Source organism: Anoplophora glabripennis, unplaced genomic scaffold (assembly GCF_000390285.2).
Source record: "Anoplophora glabripennis isolate ALB-LARVAE unplaced genomic scaffold, Agla_2.0 scaffold100, whole genome shotgun sequence".
In the NCBI taxonomy this organism is placed as follows: domain Eukaryota; kingdom Metazoa; phylum Arthropoda; class Insecta; order Coleoptera; family Cerambycidae; genus Anoplophora; species Anoplophora glabripennis.
This window is the reverse complement of record NW_019416223.1, coordinates 70,677-87,241: the sequence shown is the minus strand read 5'-3', so window position 1 is coordinate 87,241 and position 16,565 is coordinate 70,677. Positions and strand designations below refer to the sequence as shown.

The 16,565-nt window shown below is 31.1% G+C and overlaps 1 protein-coding gene across 2 annotated transcripts in view; it reads right to left on the bottom strand.

Annotated features, from left to right (window-relative positions):
* LOC108907801 (titin) overlaps nt 1-11,783 on the bottom strand; it is a 51,078-nt gene extending 39,295 nt beyond the window's left edge. For both annotated transcript variants that reach the window (XM_018711600.1, XM_018711601.1), the window contains exon 1: nt 11,603-11,783. The gene's annotated coding sequence lies outside the window, so the exon portion shown is untranslated. The remainder of the gene's footprint in view (nt 1-11,602) is intronic.
* Nucleotides 11,784-16,565: the final 4,782 nt, after the last annotated feature.

Below are 16,565 nucleotides of genomic sequence, written 5' to 3'. Positions count from 1 at the left end.
TGCAACAGCTTTTTGTAGTTTACTGCCTCGCGGGAGATTCACACAACTGATTATTTTGTTGCAAACTTTGCAGCTTTTTTGCGTAAATTCAACGGATTTACCTATAAGGAAGGACCTTATCACCTTGTACAGACTAATAATATTAATATATAAATAGGAAGCGACACATATTTTGCATAATTCTGGCAGATAAAACAAAAATGTTTAAATTATATGAAAGAGACTACAACGATCAGTCAGCCAACAAACCCCAGTACGTAAATATTAGTTTGCAATGTTTAGATAGGCGTCTTCTTTACATTTATTTATATAAAACTGAGAATCGACCGCGTGGGTTATTTTTCTGAGTAATTCTAGCTTTGCCGGAGTGCCAATCAATTGTGTGAAGGTTTTTAACATCCGTTTAAATTTTAACTGCATTCACTAATAGAATACGAAACACAGAAATGAATGAAAGAGCGTCCACTCACCTTGTCTTGCTCGTCACTTACTTGAGCATACATTTAATGGGTTTGTTGGGTAGAGCATAGAGAATTATGCTTTTATAGTAGTAATTATGTTATAAATGCATTAGGTGCTTGAACTTTTATTTCGGGGAAGATAAACGCGGATTATATTTGTTATGCATATTTAAAAAAATGTCCAAGTGTAATGAATAAATGATCGAGTAAATTCTTAACGGATATCGATGCAGATACTTTAGAAATTTTTGCTAAATTCTTAATACGTATGTGTTCATTTTGAAAAAAGCAAGAAATATATCTTATTTTGGAATTAATTTTTTCTAAAATTTAAGGTCGAAAATTACATTAAATTGTAAGGCAATCTTTTCATCAGTTGTGCAGTTTTTGAAAAAAAGGAAATTTCTTCGCTATGGTACTATTAGGTATATTTATAAGTTAAAATCTGGACAACATATAATTGTGATATACAAAAATAATTGTTTTAATAAAAAATAAACGAAATGCTACACTGAAAAAACAATTACTTTCTATTAAAGCAATCGGTTGTTTTGAATGCAGTTAGTTAACATGTATGCTGGTTACATCGAGTTAAACCAGTTACATTCAATACAATTTGATTTATTTGAATTAAAAAAGAAACAGTTTGCAACAGGTTTGCCTATAATTAACAAATTGGATTTAATAATAACTATTTATGATTTTAGAATTGTTAGGCGAATTAAAAGAATAAATTTTTAATACAAATTTATATTCGTTTTTATTTAATAAACGTTACAATTAAACATTGAATGAAAATCATCTCATCATACTGCCAAATATAAAATTTCTTAAATGTAAACCAGCTGGCTATAAAAATAAAATTTTTATTATAGTTTAAAACTATCATCAGTTCAATAGTAAAAAATATTATTTAAAAATTACTCCAATCACGTGACCGAGTTGTGTTCTCCCCTGACAGTCGTATCTTTGCCATCATGGCGACTATGTTTGCAAGGTGCTTGTAGTGTATTGTGTAGTTCAGTAGGCTACTATGGACTATATCAAAAGGTAGTGTTTCTTGTTGTTCTTAGATCATATTCATAATACAACATGTGCATATAGTTACAGAGTGGTGTGTTCCGTTTGCTTCTAATTAAAATAGATGCAGAAACTGTGGAAGTTAGGATCAAACAAGTAATAATCTTAAATAGTCAGTTTTAGATATGGACATAATGTTACTGTTGTAGTTTCATAAACTTATAATAAAACCCAATTTAACAATCCGCCAATTATTTTTAGTCATTAAACTGTCAACAGAGACTAATCAAGAAAGAAATACGTACACTATTGGTGAAAAAAACAATTCACTTTTTATAAATCATTGATTTATTAATATTAAAATAACCTATTTTCTCTGAAAAACTGTTAGTTCACATTAAGCTGAGATATATTTTTAATAATCTTATGTCATCTACATCTTAAAATATGTAGATTAATAATAAAGAGACGAAATGTGATATTACAGTAAAAATAAATTAACATTCAAATAAGATTTATTACAAAACTGAACTTATTATTAGTTACTTTTCACACTATATATGCTAGGCAATATCCAAAACTAGGATTAGTTCATTGCAAACGATATTTATTTAAGCGAACACAAAAGTACATCACATGTTCAAAGTGCTGTAAAAATTTATTTATTGTTCTGATAAAGTCGTAATAAAATGGACGTTGTTCCAGGAGGTATGTAAAGTATTTCAACATTATAAATTATTCATAATTAATTATTCATTGTCTACTTATTTTCATTATTGTTTATGACAAATAATGCTTAAATTTATTACGAAAGTCATTCAAAAGTGAACTTAAAAGTTATATATAAGACACTATAAGGCTAAATTACTTATTGACCCGTAGTCTATGATCAATTTACTATAATATTATGAAAAAACATCGGCGCTTTCAATTTTACGATAATAATAAAGCAAATGTTGCAATAAATCGTAATTCAAGTATTTCGTCGAACAAAAAGTGAAAAGAGTATTGCACTTGTTATAAAATAAGTAAAAATAATGTTTGGAAAAATACATATAGGTATAAGTAGAATAGTAAAGGGCAATAAGTAAATAAAGAGAAAGAAAACTCTAGTATCACATAGAAATGGAAATTTTTGAGGTCGGTTAATCCTAATCCGAGGTCCGTTTGACCTGATCAGATCTGCTAAGTTCCAAACTCAAAACACTCAAGTATTCATTTATACGTATTAAAATTTGAGTAACAAATAATATTAAAGAAAGAAAGCTTTAACTCTGAGCCCTTGACTTTCAACAATATCCAACAGTAAGTATAACATGATCAAATGACGAATTTTTAAGAATTGTAATTTGTCTGCTTTACAATAAATTGAATTTTCCCATAAATCAAAAACCCCTGATATCCACTTCCGTTAGTTTATTCCATTTTTGTCAAATTTCGTCCGCCATATTGAACCCGACATTTTAAATTTTTCAATTTCAACATGAAATTTTTAGTCAGTGTTGTCATAAAAATCAGTGCTGTCCGAAACATCTATTTTTGTCATGTTATTCGACTTTTTTAAATTTATTCCGCCATATTGGATCCGCCATTTTGAATTTTTCTATTTTGATATCAAATTCGTAATCAGTTGGGCCCAAAACCACAGTATACCCACTTTTGTACAATTTGGAATAAATTTTTATTATTGGCCAGCTGATGATTTGGTAATTTTATCATTTCCCATTTCATTTTTGTCCTATAAATGGGAAAATCTTTGGGAATTATATTATTATGATTTTTAGTTCTGCAACATATCACTTGACGTAATTTTTCGTACACCTTTTCCCAGTGTGGACTGAATTGATTCTCTTAAAACGAATGCAGTTACAAACACGTTCTTATCCGATTCTAATTGCATTAAATTTCAGTTCTGAGCGGACGCGACCAAAGTCGGCGCTTTTTCAGTCGTTATTTTCCATTGCGTATCGCATGGACGTCCTGTGGCAATTTTCTGAGAAGACGCTGCACGAGCTCGACTTGGCATGGACGGATGCACACAGAAGAATATGCTAACAGTACAGTTGGCCTTGACTGTGAGGTGTTCCCACGTGCTATACGAAGAAGATACACACTCGCTGATTTTGCACAGATATACCCGCAACGCAAGACGTACATAAATACAAGTAACTTGTTGTAATTCATAAAATCCAGGCATTGTCTTGCATGGGGAAATCTCAAGGGAACATCTCACAGCTATTATTTTAGTCCGGTCTTCCATGTCAGATGTACCGTAGCTGCAGGAAATTATTGCTCCCTGTCTATAGTCTCATGAAATTGCTCTTTCTTAATGATGATAATTCACGTTTTTATGTTGAAACAGCTCTATTGGAGCAGCTTTTATGCGCGCCAGGTTCTAACTGCTTAAAGAAAAAATGGCAAAATGCAAAAGGGATATAAAGGGTGTTAAGTGGATACATGACTTGAAGAAGAATGAAATGTAAAAATAGTAATATTTTGCCAAAATTTCCTATTTGAAAATTATAATCAGCTTCATAGAGTCTAGTCCAGATTTATAAACAATTTTCCAGTACAAATATTTTTAGACAGTTGCCCAATGCTAAAACAAAATCGTCTGGCTGTAAACAAATGTTTTGACATAAATAAAAAAATATTATAGCACCTGTCTATTAGAATAGACGAACACAAAGGTTACAATAAAAAACGAAATTTTGGAGAAGGCAAATTAATGAAAATTACAAAAAACTGCGATTATTTAGTTGAACACTTAGATGTGTTTCAAAAAGACCTTTTTAGTAGTGACGTCGCATACGCCAAATAATATACAACCCCATAGTACACATTGTCATGAAGAATATCTCATTTTTCTTTACTAAATCGACGCACTTTGGAGTGCCAAAAAAATGTCTTCTTTGTCGTGACCTTAAATATCGTGATATTCGGGCAACATTAGAAATATTTAAGAAGTTTCAAACCCCAAGTGAGAAACTAAAAGAATTATAGAATTTATATTATATAAATTTATAGAATATTGCCCTTTATAGTAATTAATAAATTAAAATTATATCAGTGTTACTGAGCATGCGCATTAAAGGTAATTTCATTCAAGAAAAGTTTGGTTCTGGTTAAGATTACTTTTATAATAAACCACTTGAAAAAAAAAGACACTCGATAAACAGACTTACCCAGCAGAGCACCAAGAAAAACAATAAAAAAAATACTTGGTAACACTAGAATACCTACTGAGATTAAACAAAATAAGAGAAAATACGTTAATTATGACAGCGATGATATATCAACAAGATCTTTCTTTTCGAGCATGCGCATTAGGAGCAACACGGCTAATGTAAAATTTTTACTTTATTTAAACTTAAGAATATTATTTTATATAGGTTTTTGTAAGCTTTAAACACATTAGTGTATCTATTTTAGGATACACGTATTGGCTGTTCTTAACTGCTTCTAAATCCTTGCAAAAATAAGTTAATTTGTAATTGTTCATTTCTATAGTATCTGTGTAAATAGTAAACAAGGGTCAAATTCAGTCTGCACAATTTCAACTTAGCAATTTGCCTAAATATGTGACGTCACACTAAAAGATTCTACGGATTTTCATATGATATTTCTATCCATAGAAAATGCAACAGATTTAAACTGTCAAAAAATATTTAAACACGAAAAGTCAATATCAGTTCAGAAGATGAATACGCATTGACGTAAACAATTGACGTAAGGGTTAATTTCATTAATTTAAAATATATACCTATACCGAATAAATAAAGAAAGAAATATATAAATGTTTACACAAATGTTTGCAAACAGTTTTTATAAATGTTTTTTGTACGTTTGTGGGCAAAATGATGTAGATTTGTCGGGCGGTGTGTAGTAGCCATTATGAGAAACTTATGTTACGCCACTGTTAAGAAATTAAATAAAATTATTCTATGCTCCTCATTTATTTTTTTGTCAAATATATATAGAATTATATTTCACCATGTTCAGGATGTTTGGGAAAAATGTGGCACAAATTCAAAGGTTCATAAAACACCACAAAAGTCGATTCTTCGCTATGAACCATTGAACTATTGTCTTTTATTTTTCATATACAGTCCGTAAAAGACGATTTTTAAAAGCAAATTTTGTCGAAATCTTTTTTAAAGAACAAAGTATTTCCCTGAAATTTGGTACTAGTAAGTTTGTAAGGACATGCGTTTCAATTTTTAATTTTCAATTATAGTGTAGAGTTGCAAGTTATACTTTCCCTAACGACGTTTAAGAATATGATTTTTTAATGAATTTAAGGTTTCTGAACTATGTATCAAACCGAAAAATTCCATTTTGCGCATAAAAGTGAAGGTGGTTTCTTTCAAATTGTGGAAAATGTATTGTTTTAGAGAAAAAAAATGCAATGTATTGTGCCAGTGTGTTTCTTTCAATATAAAAAAATGTGTTCTTATTGTTCCATTTAAGGCTAAATTTACGAGGAAAACACGATTTTGTCAGGAAATAATAACAAATTTCTTAGGAAGTCGTGTTATAAATAATAATTTTATATTTAATGAACTAAAACCCTGACAATAAGGTTTATTTCTACTGCAACAAATGTAGCCAATGAAAAAAAGCAATATTTAGGGGTAGAAGGTACCTAGGGCTATAGTCAATAATGCAGAACACTTGAACTCAAATAGTTATTTCTAAAATGTTTGCAAACCTTTACGAGATAGACCAAAACTAACAAACACTGCATCTCCAAAAACTTACACGCAAATTTCATTGGAGTACCTTATGCATATAAGATAATAGACAGTTCATATGAAATATTACACTTTTTTTATTTTTTACTGGTTCTTGAATTTACTGCATCTATCTTCAAAACATCCTGTATATCATATTATGATTACCTCATGCCAAACTTCAAAATAACGTCTGTTCTCTGTTTAGTTCTGGCTCTACATCTGGCATGTGCATAATCGTTGCTATTTCTAGGTCCTTATTGAAGCGGGTACTGTAATATTAATCCCCAAGAATATAATGCCTCTGTATGTAACACAAAGAATAAAAAGGCACCTCATCCAGGTGTTACATCCCAAGTTAACTGGCGTTCCATTGTCTGCCGCTATAAACTAAACATTCTGAGCGGATACGGACGTCCTAAACTTTGATAGCAATAGTTTGTGAACAATATGGTTACACACGCGCTTATATACGTTTTATAGCTTCTTCATTCTGCGTTAAATTGGAGCTGTAAATTTTTGGAAATTGCTTTTTTATGATCACTTCACACGCATCAATATCTGTTTTTGATTTATGTCTGGACGTGATATATGCCTTAATATCCAATTATGAATGTGATTTTGTCCTCTACAGCAAATATTTCATCAAATCATGAAACCAGTTACAAGTATTTCGATTCTGGAAATTAAATAAACTGCATTAATTACATCGCTACGCCCGAAACTATTATTTTTTTCCTTAGGAATGATTTGCAGTGTAGAAGTGTGCCAAACTAAGATAAAATTTTCCACACGTCACGGCAGAAACTTTGCTCGGCCTCATCGAACGGGCTTTCCGCAACGTCAATAATAAATTAAACGCCATCAGAATATGATTCACCAAAACCAGCCCACAAAAAAAGCATTCGAAGGTCACTCATCATGCCCCATTTACAGCTATATTGTTTTGCAACAGTACCTGTACATGTAATTTCTTTTTTCTCAGAACCAGCCATCAGTCAACATTTTAATAAAAATTCCATTAGAATTCGCAGTTATCTCGGTCGAGGGGGGGAGTACCAGAAAATCTCGTGTTACCGTTGCTTTTTTCGTGACGGATTTTTATCACCTTTCACTTCTGCTTCATATGCCATCGCTGAACGGCTTAGACGACCTCAAGACATTTAACCTGGTTCTATTACGCGAGGTTATATGTAACAAGTATTTAAATGATCTAGATACGGCGCCCAGGACTGTTTTTCGGTAACGGGTTTTGTAAAGTTGAAATTGATCATCGATATTTCCTCTTTCCAAAAGCAAAGTGATGATCGTTTGCGTTCTAATTTATCGTAGGTAACAAAGAGTCGAGTCGGAGCGAGAATAACAGTACCCGGTTATTTCTGCAACTTGTTATATGATGAGATCGTGCTCATCAACTGGTGTCAACGACATTGGTAAAAAAATGGCAGTGATTCATCAAGGAAAACGACTTTGGACGGATTAGTTCGGAAACTTGTTTGCAAACAGGAATTAATTTTGTCTCAAATTTAACCTTGTCTAAACTACCCAACTTCTTAACTGTGTCAACTAAGAGACCTGTTATATTTGTCAAACGGCTCATCACAGCGTCAGTAGATACGGAATTTTTTATAAAAATCATTCCATTCAAAAACCAGTGAAAATCTTTAGCAATTGTTGTTATCAAAGACCAATAAATGCGTTTGTGGAAATTAGAAGAAATACTAACTTTTAATTGCTTGCGAGTAAAAGAATAAAAAGAAAAATATTAAAGAATATACTAAAAAAAATACAAAAATTGTCAAGGATTCCTGTAGTGTGATTATAACTCGGATTATAAGTTTGTATTATTGACTTTTAACCTTCATAAAATCAAATCTTACTCAAATGAAGCAGTTTGGAATTTCAAACAACTTATAAGTTTGTCAAAAAAATTGACTGTAACTAAAATGACATATTCTTTGATTTCTCTGCAAATCAGTTTAATCTAAGACTTAAAATGAATTCGCTTTTAAATGAAATCCTTATTACGGCAATTTAATTAATTATGTCCATTCAGTCGTACATAATCTGCAATAGTGAAAATTAATTACTGAAATTTTCTATAGAAATGCGTTCAGTTACACCAATTTAAGTTGTTTTCGAAAACGTCGGCTTTGCATCAGCAAAGCTGCCTCACACGATGGGAAAAGGATAATAAAGCAAGAAATATGAGCGGCTCAATAAAACTTCTCTGTTTTCGTCGGGGCTCGCGGCCATATTTTATTTCGTTATTCGTACACTACGGCACTAAGAGATCCAGCAGATATTGATCTACATCCGGTTGCCATATTTCACTTTTACGGTAACAGCATCATTAAGCTTGCACATCTGGTGGATCAGGTTAAGATGTATTGTTAGTTTTATTCATTATCTGAGAGGGTAGTAATCTATTTAGAACATATTTTTTTACGAAAATAGAATTTTTGCTGCTTAATTAAATTTCGTTACGAATTTCACTACACTTTTGAATCGAAGTTAAAGCGGATTCGCTAAGGAATGTTTAATTAAAACAAATAAACTGTAAATTATTTGCTTTATGTGTGAAAATTAGTAATTACTTCACAGACACTAAATTTAGCACAGAAGACCAAGCCAGCAAGTGTTTGAAATGCCTATAAAAAGTATAGCCGTTGGGTGTCTTTTTTAAGACTGACATGCCGAGGTAAAGTGGATACTGCATTTTGAAAAGATCTACTTAATGTCCATGAGCACTTTAGTCTATTTTAAAGGTAATTTATGCTAATTTGGGGAAGATATACCTATAAGAGCTCAACACTAGCTTATAATTAAGTACTTTAATTGTAAATAAATTTCCGAAGTTAATGGGCTTTGACATAAAAAATTACTTATCTTATATTTAAAAAAAGTACGAAATGGTAAATTACATCATTAGTTTGTTCGAGAAAAAAAATGGAAACAGAGTTAAAAATATGTCATCTAATTGCTATAAAATTTCTATAAAGAATAGAGCAAAAACAAATAAATACAATACAAAAAGAATTATAAAAAATATGAAATAATTTAATAATAAATTGAAGGCGCTATCAATGTTGCATGTAAAATCCTCATTAAACTAGTTGAAGGAATAAATAAATTACAACGCCTTCTGCCTATAAATAATATATCTATTATCTAGATTTTATCATAACGGACACATCGTTGCGGATAGAATTCTATAAAAATAGACGTCAGGTGAATGTAAACCGGAAAATATGATATCTTTGGTGTACGCCGCATCTATTTATAGAAAGTAGATGAAGATCAAGTTCAGCTCAGCTCAGTAGACGTGGGACGTAGGAAAGCACTCGATAGATGCCAGTTCCTGGCGTTTCCTGATTTTTCTACACGCTAAACAAACTCCATTTTCTTTACTTTATCACCGCTGTTTGCCGACGTACTTTGCATCCCTGTGTGAGACTCACCAGCAGAACAAACACGACTCGCTTCCCACGACAATTCTGCTTCCCTTAAGTACATGGGCGGACCCAAGAGCGATTTAGTCGAGCGAAGTACCGTTTTTTTTTTCAATATTTTCAGTCTAGAAAAGTACCAAATGCATCCAGCAGCTTATAAGGTAACGTCCAATAAAGGACATAAAATACAAATTAGAGAAAATAGTAACAAAAACATTAAATATTGAATTTATTTTTTTAAAAATAAAATAAAACGTAAATTATTCCTTGAATGAAAAAAATAGTTACATTTTTCTATAAATACGCAAAAAAAATGTTTGTATTAAATAAAACAAAAAAATGTCAAGTTATATTTATCCCCCTTAAAAGTTTCCTGAATGATTAGGTTCCGTAATAGCGTTTTGGATTTGAAACTGGATTTTCTTCCAATTATTTTCCCTTTACATTAACTTTTTGAATATTTTTGATATTTAAATAGCATTTTTTTGCAGAGACATATATAACACAATATTATCGTTTCTTAAAACTTTTAAATTCGCGTGAAATTGAAATAATAATTTATTCCCGTATCATCTCGAAAGAAACGAGTCTATTATTAAATATTTCAAGACGTACATCGCTATTTTTTGCATTTACCTTCAACTTTGAAACTCAGACAACTTTTCTGTGTAATATCGGACGCTGGTACGTAGAAATATATTTCGTACAGTTGTCGAACTTAAACCCGATTGTGCCGGCTGGCAAAACAGTTACGTGAATATGCCGGTCGCAGGTCTCTGGCTTTTATTTATTTCACTTTGCAGCGCTGACCTTAGCCTCTCAGACTACATTTTTTATGTCTGATACATCGCCGATTTATTATTGTATTTACTCTGACAATATTTATGCACATTTATAAGCATGTATATACTTATGTGCATTGCAAATCTTGTAATGGTATTTATTCTGCGATTTCGTCGCGCTCTCTCGGTTTCTGCCAGGCTGGACGGAATGCATTCGAGAACGGAGGCAAGGTCCTTTTGGCCAGACTGGAATTTCTGCTGGAAACGGCCGTTTCGTGCCGGAGTTTTCGAGAAAAAATTTTACCGAACAGTTGAGCATTTGAAATTGTTATAAGAAATTGAAGTTAAGTCGCACCGTTTCTTAAATGTTTCGAAAAAAAAACTGAAAACTCGAGTTTTCTTTCCTGCTTTGTCTGCTCGGAATGGAAATTTTCCAAGGCCAACTAGAACCGAGTTAAATAAATTGAGAAATTTACGTTTTTTCAACTAAATAAAATCTATTTATCCATCGTTCAACACCATTAATTAAATGGTAAGAATATTGAGTAGGTTTAGAAGATTTTTGAGGCTTCCAACAGAGACCACGGAGATTAATGTACACATATTCTTTTTTCAATAATAAAAAATTAGATGGATTTGGAGATGTCTTTTCAGTCTTATTAAAAAAAAATTAAGCAACTTTTTATTATATTTTATAATACGTTTAAAAATTATGACTTATCACTTTCTTTCATATAGAATATCAGTTTTGAACAATTTTTTTATAATAATTTAATTTTTATTAAAAAATCAAATCGCAAAAAATATTTTAGTCCTGATTCTAGTCGTTCCTTCGAAATATTTCTTTGTTTTTTGTTGTCTTTTGTTATTTCGTTACTTACATTTTCATTGTGTCATATTTTTTGAGTAAATTTTTATATTTTCAAACAAAATGCGGGTTTTGCATGGAAATTTCGCCAGCAAAAATGCGTGGAACCTCAAATATCATCCACAGTCACTTTCAGCGAGCCATATTCATAGGGACAATGCGAGACAAGGGCCGTCCCTTTAAAAGAGCCCCTACGCAACATATCCTGATTACCACTTGTGCACTGTACACCTTATCACACTGGGAAGAAGAGGAAGAGCACTTTGTCACTCGGCCCTTAACTTACCTCGATGCAGACTTCTTCGGCGGTGAAAAACTGAAGGGACGGGCGAAGCACTGTAAGTCCAGACCGGGGTGGTCGGGAGGGAAGGGCACTAAGTTAAACTGGCAAATGCGACTGTTGTACAGTGTGTTCGCGAATTCGGTGACGGTGTGGGGGCCGCACGGAGGACTATGGGCGAGCTTAACGGCGGCCGGCAGGGAATGAACTCGTGCGATTCTGTGCGCTGCAACTTTAAATACTTGGCGAGCGGGGGAACCGCCGTGTTAGCTCTTAGGCAACGAGTATTTGCTGTACAGTTTCATTGGCTCGCCTCGGGGTAGAGAAGAAACTGTATGGAATGTATATGCGAGGACGCAGCCACAGACGCCGACAGCGGACGGGGATATTCGCCGGTTGCAGTCTTCTCCGGCCGAACCGGGGTGGCCGCCGAATCGCGGACCGATTTTGTCATTTTTAGCAGAGTCGTTGGTTATTTTTGTTTTCTTGACACTTTATGATATTCGCTATTGTATCAAAGTAACCCATTTTCTACAAACCAGTTTAGTTTTCTTCTTATTTTCATGTATTTGAATTATTTAACAAATACATTTTGAATTTTGACTACCTTTCGAGACATTCGAAAGGTAGTTAAAACTCAAAAATATCTTATTTCTTATTTTCTTGTATTTGAATTATTTTTAACAAATAATTTTGAATTTTGACTACCTTTCGAGACGTTCGAAAGGTAGTTAAAATTCAAGAGTTCTGCACTTGATTATAACCTTCATATACATAATTTCATTTAATATTTAACACATTTTGGAGACATTTTAATACTTCAACAGAGACTCACAGAAAATGTGTCTGTTTTCTCGAAGACTTTTCTTAATTTTTGCAGTTTTATTTAACTTTCTTAGAATGTTATAGAAGCGAATAATTATATCAATTATGTTTTGTGTTATACGATGTGTAATGCTTTTTCTCCAGAACAACTTTATTTCTCTTTCGGACTTTCAGACTTTCAGACAGTAACTCAAAGAATCAAGCTCAAAAATTAGTTGAAATTCAAATAAAGCTCGTTGGTTGCTTTCGTATAAATATTCCGTACTACATAAGCTATGTTAAAAACACATTTTACTTCTAAACTTCCAATTTACACGTTCTTTAACACATCGACAGGAAATCACAGAAAATTGTTTTTTTTTTGTGGCAGATTTTTTAATATTTAACTTTCTGAGAATTTCATATAAATAAATAATTATCAATTACGTTTTGTCTTAAACGATGTGTAACGTTTTTTTTCCTAGAACAACTTTATTTTTTTTTTCAGCCTTTCCGACAGTAATTCAAAGAATCAAGGTCCAAAATTAGTCAATTACTTCTAAACTTTCAATTTATACGTTCTTTAACATATCGACAGGAAATCACAGAAAATTGTTTTTTTTTGTAGCAAATTTTTGAATATTTAGTTTTGGCGGTATATAATTTTCTTAAAATTGTTGTTTATATGAGTAAATTTCGTTTTAGTTTATACAGTGTCACGAAAATCGTGAAAAGTCGTCGGGGATTATATTCATTTTTCTGTAACGCTGTTATAGATATAATATTTACATCGAAATATAAAATAATGTATTATTCTCAAAAACAATTTTAATTTTTTTTAATTTCGTGTAATTGAATTATTGACAAATATATAAAGACATTCGAAATGCAGTTAAAATTCAAAATGTTCTATGAGTTGCACTTGATTGTAACCTTCATATACATAATTTCGTTTAATGTTTACCACAATTTAGAGACAATTTAATATATTAAGGGATTTACAGAAAATATGTCTGTTTTCTCGAAGTTTCTTTAGTTTTCTTAATTTTGACCGTTCTTTTCAATTTTCTTAACATCAACAGGAAATTATAGAAAATTGTTTTTTTTTCTATTATAACATTATTTATTAATTATTTAATTTTGTTGGTTGTATTTATTTTTTTAATTGTTGTTTTTGTGAGTAAATTACGTTTTTGTTTATACAGGGTGTCACAAAAATCGTGAAAAGTCCTCTGGAATTATAATCATATTTCTGTAACGATTTTTAATATTTACGTCAAAATATAATAAAGTGATGTACTTTCTCAAAACCTATTTTAATTTTCTTACTATATTAGTTATATAACAAATTAATGTAATTTAAATTATCAAATTAGAAAGATAGTTAAAATTCGAAAGTTCTATGAGATGCACTCGATTGTAACCTTTACATAAATAATCTATTTCTATTTTAATACTTTTTAGGCATAATCTACTTAATATTATAAATCTTCGGTACCTACGTTCTTTAATACATCAACAAATCACACGAAATTAATCCTTTCTCATAAAATTTCTTTATTCAGTACTAGTCTGTTAATTCTACTTAATTTTCTTAAAATTCTGTTTGAGAGAATAATTCTTAATTATATTTTAATTTACACGATAAAAATCACTCATATTTCAGTAGTGATACGTTCATAGCAAATTATACCTATTATAAAGTAGCATTTTCTTCAGAACAAGTTTAATTTTCTTCTATTCTGAATTATCTGAATTATTTATCAATTGTATTCAGGCAGTAATTCAAATTGTCATTGGAAAGGTAGTTAAAATTCAAAATGAGGGCATGCTCTGAGATGCATTTGACACCTTTTGCATACACAATTGTGTTATATGTAGCCAATTTTAACACTTGATGATTTATTCAAAATTTTCAATGCAAGCAATTTTTAATACACCGACAAGAAACAGCAGAAATTTGTGATTTCTGGATCAATATGTTTTTTTCTCCATTTTGGTAGTTCTACTATACGAGCGTGTCACAAAAATAGTGGAAAATCCTCGGAGATTATAATCATCTATTTTTCAATAGCGAGTAGTTTTTTCTACGATATGGAGATACAGGGCAGTCGATATGTCTTAGAAAATGTGTCTCGAAAATGACTGAATATAATTAAATTATCAAAACCGGTTTTATAAAAAAGTTTCAGTTAAATACTCACACATCCTTGTGACACTGATTTTTTTCTGAGGTAAAACTTTTTTCCATGTAATTTTTTTATTAATTTTCATTCCTTCTGCAAATAACTTTAAGATATATGAGTTTGAAGAATAAGTTCGATCAAACACTTCTCTAACTGTTTTCGTTTTTTGTATGTCGAGTCGAGAGTTTCAAGAAAGCGATTTTCAATTTTTATTATCGCGAAAACAGCTGAAAATAAAAATCGTTAAATATCAAAACAAGAAGAATTTTTTAATTTTGCACTTGAATGATAGTTACTGAAAATATAACATCATTTTTAGAATTTAATTATCCTCAGTAGTTAAAAAAACATATGTCCCAAATTATATCTATAAAGTAACATTACCCATCTATTTTGTCCCACTTCTGGTTTGACACCCTGTATATTGTAGACACATCACTGTACAAGCTAATATTTACCTCAAAATGAATCATTTTAAATAAAGAATCATTACTTAAGTAAAGGAAACTGGTATATATTTGTATAAAAAAAAGAAAGTTAACGTGGTGTACTGTATTATTTACTGTTTTCGGCATATCGGGGAGCTTTTCTTTGATATCATGTTGCTATTCTAACAGCTCACCTGCCTGTTTTGAAAGCTATGTAATGTAGATGGTCCCCAAAGTTAGGGAAGAATTATATTTATCCTAAGAATTTGTCCTTTTGTTCCATCAGGATCAGAAAGCTTTTGATGTTACTACCATTTAATAACGGGGTTGTTTAATGTACTTGGAAGGTATCCCTTGCAGCGAAAATCATATCAAATTCATTCTCTCTTGGCGCGTATAATAATATATATTTCATGGAGCCCACTCCAAAACTTCTTAAGAGATTTTTTTTTCTAGAAAAAACGTATAAGTTAAAAAATATTAGACGTGAATTTATATTTAAACCGCCAAATAGTTTATGTCATTATTTATTTTTACGATTTAGTTTAATTTAATTAATAGACCGATAAATATAATACCTGTTATAACCACAATTTTTGTGATATGAAAAAGTAGGAAATTGTCCATATATCGTCACTTCTATGGTTGTGGTAGATATACGTTCGTAAAATTAGTCTTTAGTATATGAACTATATACATAAATTCAGTAACCATTGAAGCCGATTCAGTGTTTGATTATTACAAGCAAAGTGTTACAGGAAGTGTATTGGTTAAGAAATATAAACAAATTTGAGAATTACTGGCATAATCTTATTCTTAATTTCCAAGAATTTGGTGAGACTGTAGTCTAAACAGGATATGAATACAAAACTAAATTCATATCATAACATTTTATTATTCGACAACTGTGTTGTTAAAATTCGAGTATAAATTTCATATTTCCGCTTATATAGTCTCGTTTGAAAAATTGCGACTAGAAGCTGAAGAAAAATATTATCCGTGGTATGAAAAGCGGAGTACCAATGTTCCTGATTAAGTATTCGTTGTACAGAACCAAATTGGAGATTTATATGAAATGTACACAAGCAGCCACAGACGACGAATGCTATTACAGCTTTGTCGTTTGCAGTTTCCTGTAGGATCACAAGGTTTTCTCCTTTGATCTAGATTTAATAATTACTTCGTCGTTCTCGTCAACGTTTAATAGCTAGTTAAAGTCAACAACTCATAAACAGTAAAAGACAGGTTTTCTCGAGCTGAATGTTAGATACCGGATTTTTAATTACATGAAATATTAATGGTTTTGAAAAATAAACGTTTTGTTTCATTGATAACAATTTAACACCAGTTCACTTATTCTTCCTGATATATTAGTAAGAAGCTTTTCTAATTTTAGCAGATAAGTGTGGCAATGAAATACTTTTTACACAAAATAATGTTAGTGGCTATTTTTAACTCCCATGTCATTGTTAATCTAACAAACGTATTCCAAAACATATATTTTTAATTCAAACGGGAACATTGATTATAGCGGAATGATGGAAGAACTGA